The sequence below is a fragment of the Takifugu flavidus genome, chromosome 4, assembly GCF_003711565.1.
Source record: "Takifugu flavidus isolate HTHZ2018 chromosome 4, ASM371156v2, whole genome shotgun sequence".
In the NCBI taxonomy this organism is placed as follows: Eukaryota; Metazoa; Chordata; class Actinopteri; order Tetraodontiformes; family Tetraodontidae; genus Takifugu; species Takifugu flavidus.
In genome coordinates, this window is record NC_079523.1 from 14,668,077 (window position 1) to 14,682,554 (window position 14,478).

At 45.5% G+C, this 14,478-nt stretch overlaps 1 protein-coding gene, 1 long non-coding RNA gene and 1 other non-coding gene across 22 annotated transcripts in view; 2 read left to right on the forward strand and 1 right to left on the reverse strand.

The window, feature by feature from the left end:
- The window catches only part of LOC130524710 (NACHT, LRR and PYD domains-containing protein 12-like), a 337,155-nt gene that overhangs the window by 231,743 nt on the left and 90,934 nt on the right, over nt 1-14,478 (forward strand). The window lies entirely within an intron of this gene.
- On the forward strand, nt 2,022-2,140 carry LOC130525132 (5S ribosomal RNA). The gene has a single exon (XR_008950396.1). It is a non-coding gene; the product is annotated as a 5S ribosomal RNA (ribosomal RNA).
- On the reverse strand, nt 10,467-11,383 carry LOC130524759 (uncharacterized). Its single transcript, XR_008950230.1, has 2 exons — nt 11,248-11,383; nt 10,467-11,041 (listed from the first exon to the last, which is right to left on the reverse strand). It is a non-coding gene; the product is annotated as an uncharacterized LOC130524759 (long non-coding RNA).

A 14,478-nucleotide genomic window follows, 5' to 3' on the forward strand; every position in this document is an offset into this window, starting at 1 on the left:
GACTTCCTGCTGAACACCTTCACTCAATTGTGAGGAGTTCCTCAGCTCAGAGCCGGACCCCCACATTGATGAACTCGTCCAAAAGATGAGACACCACCAAGTATCAGCCTCAAACAAGTGAACATTAAGGTGCAATAACACATTTACAATTATTACTCAGCTCAAGTTTAAAAGTTAAAGGTAAATATTTTTCACTGCACATGTGCCTTTTCCTTGAAGAAAGTGTTGTTTTTGCTTCATAGATTTTTGCACTTTATGTTATTGTATTTCAATCCAATTATGTTCTAAATATTTCAGCTGAGTGAATGATAGAAAATTGCTGTTATAATTTTTTCTTTGAAGTAAATTTAGCCCACTTTTGCTAAATGAGAAAATCTACTGATGGTGCCTTGACTAATACCGCTTCATTCATTTAATGTTCATGTTACGGGGATTTTTATAGAAAGCAAATTTGTCTTTTGTGCCTCTTGAAAATAAAAATGACTGACAGAGCCATAAGAACTATTGCTTTATTTATCTGATCATATTGTAAAATATTTGTTAGGTTTTCAGTTGGTTCAGTTTGGTTCACTAGACCAGGGGTCACCAACACGGTGCCCGCGGGCACCCGGTCGCCCGTCAGAACCACCTGAGTCGCCCACCAGCCTGTTCTAAAAATAGCTCAAATAGCACCACTGACCAATGAGCTGCATCTCATTTATTTTGTTTGCTATTCTTGTTTAAATCACACTGACACATAAACTGGAAATAACAATATATTAAAAAAAACTTTAAAAATGTTTAATGAACTATGACCTAGTATAGTTCAAAGGTCAGTATGATGCGCATGACCAAAACGTAGCGTCTACGCAGATCGCTACGATCAAACAGCCTAGCGGGCGCAGCCAAAACGAGGAGACGACTGACCCATAAAAAGATGGCAGAAAAAAAAAGAAGACAGATCATTTCACCACGAAAGTTTCTTTCTCCACAAGAGAAGAACTTCTCACACTACTGCCCCTAAAGACAACTACGAGGGGAGTTGACATATATAACGAGGGGAGTTGACATATATAACGAGGGGAGTTGACATATATAACAAGGGAGTTGACACACATATAACGAGGGAGTTGACATATATAACGAGGGGAGTTGACACATATAACGCGGTGAAGGTGTTTTTGGTGGAGAAACAAGTGCCGCTGGAAAAGCTGGTATCAGTGACTACAGACGGGGCTCCTGCTATGAGCGGTCTTTCGCAAAAGCCAACTCAAGGCGGCAGATTCCTGAATTGAAAACAATATCTAAAGAACTCAAGTATCATACTAACAACACTAATATTCCATCTGTCTATCCCCAACTGAATTAACTCCACACCTATCTCATCAGATTATTTGTAACAGAATAAGCAGATAACGTAGCATTTCCTGTTCATATCTGATACTTGCAATTTAAAATTTGTCAATAAAACTATGCTATGACACAAACTACAGTTTAATAGATGGCTGTGCTCCTAAAAAGAGCAGCATTTGTGGCTCATAAACCTCACAGACACTGCTATGCTCTTTAAACATTTTTATGATCGTGAATTTTTCAATCAAATATCTTCTCTTTGATAATGCCCAAAGCTGGATTTGAACTCTCCCTCTGGGGTCTTCAGGAGGTTTCAACCAACAGTTTGTCTGTTACAGCAATTGTCAACTGGCCCGCACCGGCCTGGGATCGATTCCCGGCCATGGCACCGATTCCCGGCCATGGCACATTGCTTTTAAGTTGATTTCATTTATCGGAGTTGAATCTTGTTTGATTTTTTTGAAGGCGTTTCACCTCTCATCCAAGAGCCGTTCTAGGCAGATTTGATGATATGACGCTCATAGGCTATATAGCCTTTTCTTTTTGGGGGGAATGGATTGGAGGCTGCTCCAACATTGACGTTTGGACTGTGACAAAGCAAAATGGACAACCTCCACCAGAATAAATGTTTCAAGAAAATAAGTTTGAGTGTATTAACTTCAAAAGGCCATTTTCTTGCACTTGCTCTCGCTTACGGCCATACCACCCTGAGAACGCCCGATCTCGTCCGATCTCGGAAGCTAAGCAGGGTCGGGCCTGGTTAGTACTTGGATGGGAGACCGCCTGGGAATACCAGGTGCTGTAAGCTTTTTGCACTCTTCCACTGGGTCAGCAGAGGCCGCCAGTGTTCCTGATAATATCCAGCCAGATGTAATTCACTTCTTAAGTACTTCTAACATTGAGATTTAATGTTGCACTATTGTACATCGTTTGAGATTTAATATTTTATGAGCGTGTGTGTGTGTGTGTGTGTGTGTGTGTGTGTGTGTGTGTGTGTGTGTGTGTGTGTGTGTGTGTGTGTAAATAAAAAAATTGAATTTCCCACTTTGGTCTACACTATTGTCAACATTTCTGTCTTCAAAAATAGCCAACTCAAGGTGGCAGATTCCTGAATTGAAAACAATATCTAAAGAACTCAAGTATCATACTAATGTGACCGGTGTATGTCTGCGTTGTGTTATTTTTGTGGTTGTGGTGCGTCGAGTAGCCACGGGACACGGTTGAACTTTTGGAGGCACTCTCCGTTTAATCTGTCAAAATAAAACAGCAAAATTAACATGTGCCACTATTTGCTGATCCAGCCCAAACTACAGAGAAGACAACATGGAGTTAGCACCATCGCATGGAGTCGCATGGAGTTAGCACCATCGCAAGGGATTACAAAAGATGACTGACCTCTTCCAACACGAGAATTGCAAAAGGGAAGAGGAAGTCGCGACCCTCGAATTTATACAGGTGCACCAAGGGCGACACACGAAGAAGAAATAAAATACAGACGAAGTGACTGGAGGACCAAGACAGCACAGTAAAACAAACACCAGGTATGTTCAACAATAGTAAAACAAAAGAACAATTTTGTGTAATTATAATACAATATTATATGTCCCTGTTACATTCACCCCCCTAGAATTACACAAAATACCAAAAGCACATAACGCTGGCTGCTAAAAAAAACAAGATATCCGCAAGACAGTTTCCTATTTAAAGAATAAAAGGCAATAAGTGGTGCCCTTTACACCACAAAATAGCGACCATTTACAATGTGCATGGGAGTGTTAGATATAGGTAGCACGTAGCCCAACAAAATCACAAGTTCCGGCACTAATCAATCAAAAGAGGGGAGGCCACAAAATTCAAATAGTTACAATAGGAGAACGAACTTTCTCAGTGCCAAACAAAGACTCTACCTGAGTCATAGATTCAATCAATCTACAGACTGGCTTAACAAGCCTACCAAATCGTGTGGTAAGGTTGTGACCCAAATCAGAAAAGTCATCAGAAAGTTTGTGTACCTCATCACAAGGGACCAAGGGGGGACCAGCAAACTCTGTGGGACAGTCACAGGACATCACATCAGGTTCCATTCTCTCATTGGGTGACTGCTGTTGGACCCAGGATGCTGTGCGGTCAACACTAGACTCACTCAAACTTGGAATGGCACTGGGCCGGGAGGATTCAACTTCCCTACCCCCACTGATACTCCAGGTTCCTCTGGGACAACATCAACACCAACCGCAGACTGAGCCTTTGTCACGTCCAGCGAAACATCCAGCGGCAAGAAGTTGACCTGAAGCAGTAAGTTGCGATGCACAGTTTTTTCATTACCCGCTTGGTCTCGGATTTTGTATATGTGGAGGTCTGGCTTAGAAGCAACAACATCATAAACAACCGCCTCCCACTTGTCAGACAGCTTCCTTTTTCCTTTAACTCCTTTATTTGCCAACAGTACTCTGTCCCCAACAGAAAGAGGCAGGCCCCTGACCCGCTTATTGTACTGGTCCGACTGGTGGTTCTGTTCAACAGCGCTGTTTCCTTGAGCCAAGATCATGGCGGACCGAAGATCTTCCATAAGTGACTTGACATAGGTATTGTAATCGCATACAGAGTCATCATGGAGAACGTTCATGAAGAGGAGATCGATTGGTAACCGAGGAACCCTCCCAAACATCAGATAGAAGGGCGCAAAACCTGTTGTTTCATGAGCTGTGCAATTATATACAAATGTCAAAGAGTGGATCATCTGCGGCCACCTCTGCTTCGTCCTTGGGGGCAAAGATCTCAACATGTTCCCCAACGTTCTGTTAAACCCGCTCAGTGATGCCATTGCCCATGGGGTGGTACGGTGTGGTATGAGATTTGATGATGCCACCCATTTCTAGCAACTCTGCCACCAACTCACTCTCAAAGGTAGCACCTTGGTCGGAATGGATACGCTGAGGAAAGCCATAAATGCAGAAGAAGCCATCCCAAAGCTTCTTAGCCACATTCTTTGCAGTTTGGTTGTGGCAAGGGAATGCATGTGCCAATTTAGTAAAATGGTCAGTGACAACAAGGACATCAACCGATTTATTGTTGTTGTCCTCCGCAGACCAAAAGTCAATGCATACCAACTCCAGTGGCACACTGGTCTTTATGTTCTCCAGTGGGGCTCTGGCGGATGGTTCTGGAGTCTTACTGAGAAAACACCGTGGACATTGTCTTACATAGTTGCGGACATCCTTTTCCATCTCATACCAAAAGAACCGCTGACGTGCCAGTGACAAAGTGCGTGGCTGTGCCCTGGTGACCTGCGTTGTCATGGATGCCAGAGAGCACAGATGACTTGAGGGACTCTGGAACAACAACTGGAAGCGCTTGTGCCTGGTCAAAGGGTCCTTAGTGACGCGATACAGAATTCCTTCAATGACTGCCAGCCTTTCCCATTGCTTCAAAATTCTTAGGACCTGCTGATTTTCATGGGCACGCTCACGTCTGGAAGGCCTGATTTTCCGGTTCACAAAGAAGGCAACCCTGGAAACAACAACATCACTCTCCTGGTGGGACTGGAGCTCATGTTTGGACAACGCTGACGACAGGCAAGGCTCAGGACCAACAAGCGCACTTAAATGGTCAGCCAAAGAAACAGCGCGATGTCTGGACGCGACCTCCCAGTCATTGGAGGCTGACAGGACGGTGGAGACTTCGTCCTCAGACATGGAGACATTGACTGCAGTAGAAAAAGCAGGACCGACCAATGACTGAGGTTGGCAGGTCAGATGAAAAGCATCCTGCACGGACTCCTCCCTCACTTCACAAGCCTGTTTCAACAGATCAATGTAAGGCTCAGAAAGGAGACGCTCGGCTAAAGGTTTGACAAAAGGCCGTCGACTAAGGGCATCCGCAACAACGTTCAGCCTGCCAGGGACATACTTAATGTCAAAGTTGTACGGAGCCAGTTTGGAGACCCACCGCTGTTCACAGGCGTCCAGTTTCGGCTTGGTCAAGATGTACGTGAGCGGGTTATTATCAGTCCAGACTGTGAACTGATGGCCTTTGAGCCAATGACTGAACTTGTCACAAGCTGCCCACTTGAGAGCCAGAAACTCAAGTCTGTGAGCAGGGTACTTAGCCTGGCTGCGGCTCAGGGACTTGCTAGCAAACGCAACCGGTCTTGCCCTCTCCTCACCTGCCGGCACCTGAGAAAGAACAGCTCCAAGCCCGTCAGTGGAAGCATCAGTGGAGAGGATAAAAGGTCTATCAAAATCCGGGTGAGCCAGAACCACACAATCGAGGAGCGCAGTTTTTAGTTGTTCAAAGGCTCCATCACACTCAGGGCACCAATCCTGAGGTGTTAACTGTCTGTATGTTCCAGGTTTACATCGGCTCTGACCACCTTTAGTCCTCCGCTTCTGGCCAGCTGTTAAGGCATAGAGAGGCTTGGCAATACGGGAACATGCAGGAATGAAATGCTGATAAAACAGGACCATTCCGAGAAAAGATCTGACCTTCTGCTGGGACGGAGTACAGCCATCAGATTCCATCAAGTCCTCCCTCCTAAACCCAGAGATGGCGCTCACCTTCTCCTGATCCACAGAAACACCGTCAGCGCTCACAACATGACCCAGAAATTTAACTGACCTTCTGAGAAAATGACACTTCTTCTGAGAAAGCTTCAAGTTACTAGATCTCAACCGGGAGAAGACAACACTGAGGCGGCTTAAAGACTCCTCTACAGAAGGTGCAAACACCAACAAGTCATCAAGGTAACACAGAAGGTTTGAGAAGTTGAGGTCACCGAATATGCTAAGCATCATCCGCATAAAAGGAGGCTGGACTGTTGCAGAGGCCCTGGGGCAGGCGGTTGTATTCATAAAGGCCAAGAGGTGTAGTAAAGGCTCTGTAATGCCTGTCAGACTGATGGAGAGGGATGTTGTAGAACCCTGAGGTCAGATCCATAGTGCTGAAGAAGGCGTTACCCCAAGGGCAGCAAGGCAGTCCGACTGGTGTGGCAGTGGATGCGTCTTTAACAGACCTAGCATTAAGCCAACGAAAGTCAGTACATATTCGCAAATCCCCTGACTCTCTTCCACCCCACACAACAGGGGGAGAGGCATATTCACTGATGGATTTGCTGATTATGCCCCTCATTTCCATTTCAGACAGAACTTCTCTCAACTTCTGATAATGAGCAGGTGGAACTCTGCGGAACGGCAGCCGAAAGGGACGGTCGTCAGCAAGGTGAATCCGATGGACAAACCCCTTTGCCTCCCCACAATCCAGACCATCTCTAGAGAACACATCCTGAAAGGCCAACAACAGATCGGCAAGCCTGCCCTTCCACTCATCTGACACTTCACAGCCCCCCCCCATCAATGTCACCGAGACCACAATCCTTCAACAGCTGCACAGGGTCACTTGGGCCACTCTGGTGGCCAGTGAGAACAGGCGATGAACCTAACTTGGTTTTACAAACCCTGGGCAACAGGAAAGTCTTCCATGGCAACACAGGGGAACACGTCAGCTAGCTTTGCATTACGCCTTAAGTAACAGCAGTCTGTGTGGGATTGAGGATTTTCATGGGGACCCAGCGATCACCCCACATTGGCGCAACAATTCGACCAACCATGATGTTCTTGGGTGTAGAGCGTGCGGATGTCGGCTCTACAATGACTGTGCTGCCAGGGGACACAGGAGCAGATGCTGGCAGCTTCCCCCAAACAATGTATTCCTTCTGAGGAAGCAACGTCACAGCCTGTTGTAATCTCACTGTTCCCACCTTATCAGGAACCTCTGGGCCCAACCACCGGGAAGAGCAACTCAGTAACTGGAGAAACAGCTCACAGTCAGGATCGGATGTACGTGAGGATAGCATCTCCCAATATTTCTCTTCAGATTTCATCTTCTGGACAACAGGACAGATCACATTAGTGCCAACAATAAACTCATCCCTCTGCCCAGGCACCAGAAACGTTGGCACCACAAACTTCCAGCCATAAATCTCAATGTCCAAATCATAGATACATTTAGGTTGAGTAACAAGACCACCACAACCAATGAGAACCACCTGCTCGGGGACAGGTTGTGGAATTAAGACAACACCAGCCGCTCTTAACTTGGCCTCTGCTGATTCACTAAGTGTACATGACATGCTTCCTGAATCTAGCATCCCTCTCAAAGACATTCGATTGCTCACTGACACAGGAGTATAAAAACAGTTCACTAGCTCCCTCAATTCTTTGAGACCCAACCAGAATGACAGTCTTGTCTTCAGAGTAGCTTTTACAACAGTCAACATACACAGAGTGAGGATCAGGAGGATTGGTGAGGGTATCTATAACACTGCCCATGCTGCCCCTCTTATCACATAGGCTAACTAGTTTAAATCACCAGTAGATGGAGCAGTGGCTGACGGGAGCCTGGTCTTCTGTGCACATTCATTTCTCATATGACCAGGTCCAAAGCAGTTAAGACATAGTCTGTACAACCTACAGTGTGAATGAGTGGTGTGTTCGCTAGAACCACAAACCTGGCACGCTCTGCCTTGGGGACGCTGAGGAAATTGACCACGACCTGCCCTCTGCCTGCTATTAGTCACCGAGGCAGTGCACAGGGAAAGAACCTTGTCAAACATAGCCACCATTTGCTGAGTCACAGGTTCTGGTGTGGCACTGGCTGAAGTGTGTGGCTGGCCTCCTGATCCTGACAGCGGCTGTGGGGACTCATAAGTGGCTTTGGGTGGACAAAAGGGAATCAGTTCAGCAGAGTCCTGAAGATCGCAGGAATAAACAGGAGCTTGAGCCGACAAGGCATTGGTCACCAAGTGCGTATTAGCCGCAACACCTTTCATCTGTCCAAGCGGCGCTGGACCTCAGCAGCTGTCCACTCTTCGGGGGGCTTAATTTGAAATGACAGAAAGAGCAGGGTCAGGACAATGACTTAAGAACATCATCACAACCTCAGCGGTGGGGTCGTCCACATGTTTCCCACGCCTCCTGAGGCACTCATCCACAGCATCAATAGACTTATTAAGACGAATCCAATAGTCCATGGCATCCTCACCACTCCTTGGTATTGTACTATAAAAGTCTCTCATTGGCATGTTGGAGCATGTGACTGCACTGAAGTTTCGTTTTAGGATGTCAAATACAGCAGTAATCAACCCACCCTCACTCAGGTCAGGGCGGCAGCGGAGTGACACCTTAACCACATCCTGAGCTTTGCCTGTCAATCGGGACATGATCAGTTCATATTTTTGCTCAGATGTCTCACAGCTTGTTCTGGACAGGTAACACTTCATCATCCCCTCCCACTCTTGAATGGAAAATGTATCAGTGTGGTCGCCCCTGAAGAACGGTGGGGCTTTGGCTTCAGACTGCACCACTACTTTGAGCTGTGAAGCCTCCAGGCGACTGGGGGACACACTGTCAGTAGCAGGCAGCTGGGTGTGGCAGGGCTGATGTTTGTGCATTGTATTCAGACTGTTTGCGATACTATCCCCAATTTGTTTTGCCAAATCAGTTATTATGCCACTGAGCGCATCATGTGTCACAACACGTGTGGGTTCTGAGTGTGCACTAGCAATAGGTGTAGAAGTGGCAATCGGTGGGCTTAACATAGTCTTATTACTAACAGGGTGTACCTTATCAACACCAGCATTCAAAACCATGCCTCTACCAATACAAGGTGGATTAGGGTTAAACATCTTGTTTTTGTTTTTTTTTAAATAAAAGCAAATTCACCTCACGCAGTCATGTAATACAATAAGACAGTCATTAAACCCTATCTCCGCACTGCAAGCCCCAAAACCTGGCACAGTCCTGAGGGCAGCACTCCTCGGCGACGTCACAAGACCACAGCACGCAGCGCGCCGAAGGTGAAGAGCAGAGAAGCCGAGGGCGCGGCAGTAGCCCGGGGACGAAAAGACTGGCGATGAATGGCGATGGCACGGGTCAAACGGCACCAAGTGTGACCGGTGTATGTCTGCGTTGTGTTATTTTTGTGGTTGTGGTGCGTAGAGTAGCCACGGGACACAGTTGAACTTTTGGAGGCACTCTCCGTTTAATCTGGTCAAAATAAAACAGCAAAATTAACATGTGCCGCTATTTGCTGATCCAGCCCAAACTCTTCCCAACACGAGAATTGCAAAAGGGCGAAAAACATACCTGGTCAAAATAAAACAGCAAAATTAACATGTGCCGCTATTTGCTGATCCAGCCCAAACTACAGAGAAGACAACATGGAGTTAGCACCATCGCACCTGTTCACATCAATAAAACACTACATCGGAGCAACATCAGAGCTCAATATAACTTGAATAGAACTGTAGTGTTATAAGAGTGACAAATTAAGACAAAATAATAACAAAAAGACACTTAAAACAAGGGATTACAAAAGATGACTGACCTCTTCCCAACACGAGAATTGCAAAAGGGAAGAGGAAGTCGCGACCCTCGAATTTATACAGGTGCACCAAGGGGGACACACGAAGAAGAAATAAAATACAGACGAAGTGACTGGAGGACCAAGACAGCACACAGTAAAACAAACCCAGGTATGTTCAACAATAGTAAACAACAGAACAGTTTTGTGTAATTATAATACAATATTATATGTCCCTGTTACATATATGTAGCTATAGCATCATTGGCCTCCACTCCAGCCGCTCCTGGTAGTTCCTCAATAACACTGAGTTTCTAGTGGATGCACAATCTGTGGAAGCCAACATAGGAACTTCTGAAGAGCCAAAGTTCTTGCAACAAAAATATAGTCCCCAATTAGGTTTTTTGTTATCACACGACCCCGTCCCCATTATCTTAAGAGAATATAAAAGAATGAGTGGAGACAGAAGAGAGAATGAGACGTTTCTGGCGCGTGTCGCTCTTGATTTGTTTTATTTTTGCAGTAAACTTAAAGGAGGCCTTTTCACTCTATGTTTGATTAAATTTAAGCTGATATTCCATTCTTGACATCTTTAAATTTACAGTATTCATGGGAGATTTTATTTGGTCATTTTGCTTCTTTTTAATTTCCTATTTCCCACATTTATTATTTGTTTTTATTAGATTGCAATAAATCCTATAACATTTAACAGACTGACTAAAGTCAAATGAGCGGCGGTTCCCACCGATAGCCGTCATTCTGATGGGTTTTTGCTGGCTGCAGCTGAAATATTCCAATGCTCCATGTCACAGAGACAGTAAATACTAAACCCTAAAGATTCTGAAGGCATGATGTCAAATAGTAACGTATAATACAGACATTTGAAGAGACAATTAAGAGAATGTTTTCATGCTTCTAAGAGTGGCCGAGGAGCCATTTAGAACTTTATAAAGATGCATCGTGTGATACCAGGAACTAATTTAACTTCAAGGCGAAGCTGCTTCTGCTTTGTCGACCATCGACTGATCTCCTGAAAGTCCACCAGCGCTTTTTAAAAAACTGAATTTTCATCTATGGAGGGAGTAGACGGCAGATGTTTCCACAGATGCTCTTCACCAGTGGTCAGTGAGTGATGCAGCAGATGAGCGGGAGTTGACTGGCTTCAACCAGCTACTGTCTCAATGTCTCCAGCCCATAGTGTGGATTCTCTACGAGAGGAGACAGCAGCTTCACTACTGAATCCTTCAGCTGGTTGTAACTCAGGTCCAGTTCTCTGAGATGGGAGGGATTGGACCTCAGCGCCGAGGCCAGAGAGTCACAGCTGATCTCTGATAAGCTGCAGTATTCTAATCTGAAAAATGCAGGATGAGGTTATACGGTGCAGGTCTGCATGTTATCTGCGTCAGTACTAAACCTACGTTAGTTCTTAATTGGGTCAGACCTGAATTCACGATATTACAAGGAATCTTTTTAATGTGGTGCATCACAGCAGTGTTGAGAACAGCCTCACTTCACCATCTTAGCAGCTGGTATATAGGTAGAAAAATGAAGACTGACCTGAGCCTCTCCAGTTTACAGTTTGGACTCTCCAGTCCAGAACAGAGCCGCTTCACTCCTGAATCCTGCAACGTGTTGTGGCTCAGGTCCAGAACCCTCAGATGGGAGCGGTTGGACTTCAGAGCTGAGGCCACAGAATCACAGCTGGTCTCTGATAAACTGCAGTCACTTAATCTAAATAAAGAAGGGAAACTTTTATAAGGTTATAAGTGAAACCAGTATTCATCTGAAAGGTTAATCAAAGGCATGATCTGTAATATTAATTTAGTTACAGGTTAAAAAATGATAGTAATATGTAATTACCACAATTCCAACCTCTCAGGTTTGCACTGTTCCAAAGGAGAATATATATTGTTCTGGCCCTCACTCTTCCCAGGTTCTCCCACCTCTTCCTCCCATCTCATCATGGAGATCCATCTCACCTGTGGCTCATCTTTAAAGGCACAACCTGTCTTAGATGACTTCCTGTCTCCCTCACCATCTCCCTCCTCGTTGGCTGGTGTCTACCAGGCACCCTCACCTAGTTTTGTCTAATTTTGGTTACCATCTGTGGGCTTTTTCATTGTCCTTAAATCAGTTTATCATGAATAAGTGGTCCCCGTGGCCCCCCCTCCTGAAGGAACTGGGCACAAACACACCACTCAGAAAGTGTGAGGACCCTCGGATGGAATAATGGACATTTTTGAGAATGGTGTTTACCTCAGAGTTTCCAGTCGGCAGTTTGGAAAGTGGAGAAAACCACAGAGCAGTTTCACTCCTGAATCCTTCAGCTGGTTCCCACCCAGGTCCAGTTCTCTGAGATGGGAGGGATTGGACCTCAGCGCCGAGGCCAGAGAGCCACAGCTGATCTCTGATAAACTGCAGTTAATCAATCTGAAAAATGCAGGATGAGGTTATACGGTGCAGGTCTGCTCAACTTTGGGATTTCTCATCAACTTATCTGAGAATCTACCACCTCAACACAATGTAAAGCTCATTTCCTGGAAAAGCTAAATTCAACACCGTAGAGCAACAGTTTGAACGACCATCAGATCTGAAAATGCAACTGAATTATTCTTAACATTTGTCTTATTTTAGAACAGCCATAATTACTCAATATTAAAAATGATTATAGCAAATGGTTAAAGAAACGTGCATCTTTTTATCTGTCTATCGGCTCTTTGGATATTTGCATTTCATCCAATTGTACGATCGTGCGTCAAGTCTAATTCAGCGATCCGATCGATGACATCAGAGTCTCTGGTTGCATCGATTGCCCTCAGCTTCTGTTATATCTGCCTGTTTCCCTTCAAATCATTTTCACTGCACCTTTTGTTGCAGTGATGAAGTTGCCACCTAACGGGTGTGGAAAGGGTCAAACAACTTTGTGGGTCACATAAAGGCTCCAAACGGAACCGCCACAAAGACCTAAAACACCCATTTAAACCAACGAGGCCGGCTGTTTTTACGTTGAACAAATGAAGCAAAATAGTCACGTGTCATTTGTTAAAATGTTTTTCTTTCTGTCGTTAGAATACGATGTATACAAAACAAACAAAGTTATTTAATGACATGACAGTAATTTCATGATAGTCAGTTAACTTGTGGCTCCTATTATTCCTGCCTTATGTTGCTTTGTCTGGATTGACCTTTGAACTTATATCCAGCCAGTGTTGAACATTTCTGGATGAATTGTTGTTTTTAATTTATGACGCTGCAATGGAGATAAGAATTGAAGGAATGACCACTGGAGGGGGTATTGCTACCTGACATGATCCACTCGCTTGATTTAAACGCCGATGTCCGGCCCCAGAAATCTTTACTTACACGGCCTTCCTGCAGTTCCTCACAGCTGGAATCAGGCGACGTTGTCCCTCCTCTGAGGTTCTGTACTGCTGCAGGTTCAGCTCATCCAGAACCTCCTCTGACATCTGCAGCAGGTAGGCCAGAGCTGAACAGTGGATCACTGACAGTATCCTCTCTGATATCTCCCCTGACTTCAGGAACTCTTGGATCTCCTGATGGACTGACTGATCCTTCATCTCCGTCAGACAGTAGAAGATGTTGATGCTTCTGTCTGGGGAGAATTCATCACTGTTCTCCTCCTTCAGGTTGTTGAGGACCTTCTGGATGGTTTTTGGGTGGCTGTTCCTCTGATCCAACAGTCCACCCAAGATCCTCTGATTGGACTCCAGAGAGAGACCATGAAGGAAGCGAACAAACAAGTCCAGGTGGCCATTTTCACTTTTGAGAGATTTCATGAGTGCTCTCCTGAGGAAGTCATCAAGAGATGTGACTGGTTCAGAATATTTTAGGAACTGATTTATAACCGCTGTGTCTTTCCTGGTGTGACGGTGGAACATGTAGACGGCAGCCAGAAACTCCTGAATGCTCAGATGAACAAAGCAGTAGACTGATTTCTGGAAGATCACACTCTCTCTCTTGAAGATCTCTGTACAAACTCCTGAGTACACCGACACCTCGGAGACGTCCAGTCCACATCGCTCCAGGTCTTCTGAGTAGAACATGATGTTTCCTTTCTCCAGATGTTCAAACGCCAGCCGACCCAACTTCAGAAGGAGTTCTTTATCAGCCTCAGTCAGTTCCTCTGGTCTCTGCTTTCCTCCATACTTCTGCTTCTTCCTCTTTATCTGAACCCTCAGGAAGTGTGAGTAGAGGTCAGTCAGGGTTTGGGGCAGCTCTCCCCTCTGGTCTCTGGTCATCATGTCCTCCAGAACTATAGCAGTGATCCAGCAGAAAACTGGGATCAGACACATGATGTGGAGGCTCCTGGAGGCCTTGATGTGTGAGATGATTCTCTTGGACAGATCTTCATCACTGAACCTCCTCCTGAAGTACTCCTCCTTCTGGGAGTCAGTGAAGCCTCGTACTTCTGTGATCCTGTCAACACACGAGGGAGGAATCTGATAGGCTGCTGCAGGTCTGGAGGTGATCCAGATGAGAGCTGAGGGAAGCAGGTTCCCCTGGATGAGGTTCACCAGGAGCACGCCAACGGACGATACTTGTGTGACATCAGAGATGAGCTGATGCTTGTTGAAACCCAGTGAAAATCTGCTTTCATCCAGGCCATCAAAGATGAACAGAAGTTTCCAGACAGTCAGATCTTCTGCTCTGATCTTCTGTAATGTTGGATGGAAAACATGAAGCAGTGAGAGAAGACTGTGCCACTCATCTCTGATCAAGTTCAGCTCCCTGCATGAGAGCGGAAGCACCAGACTGATGTCTTGGTTC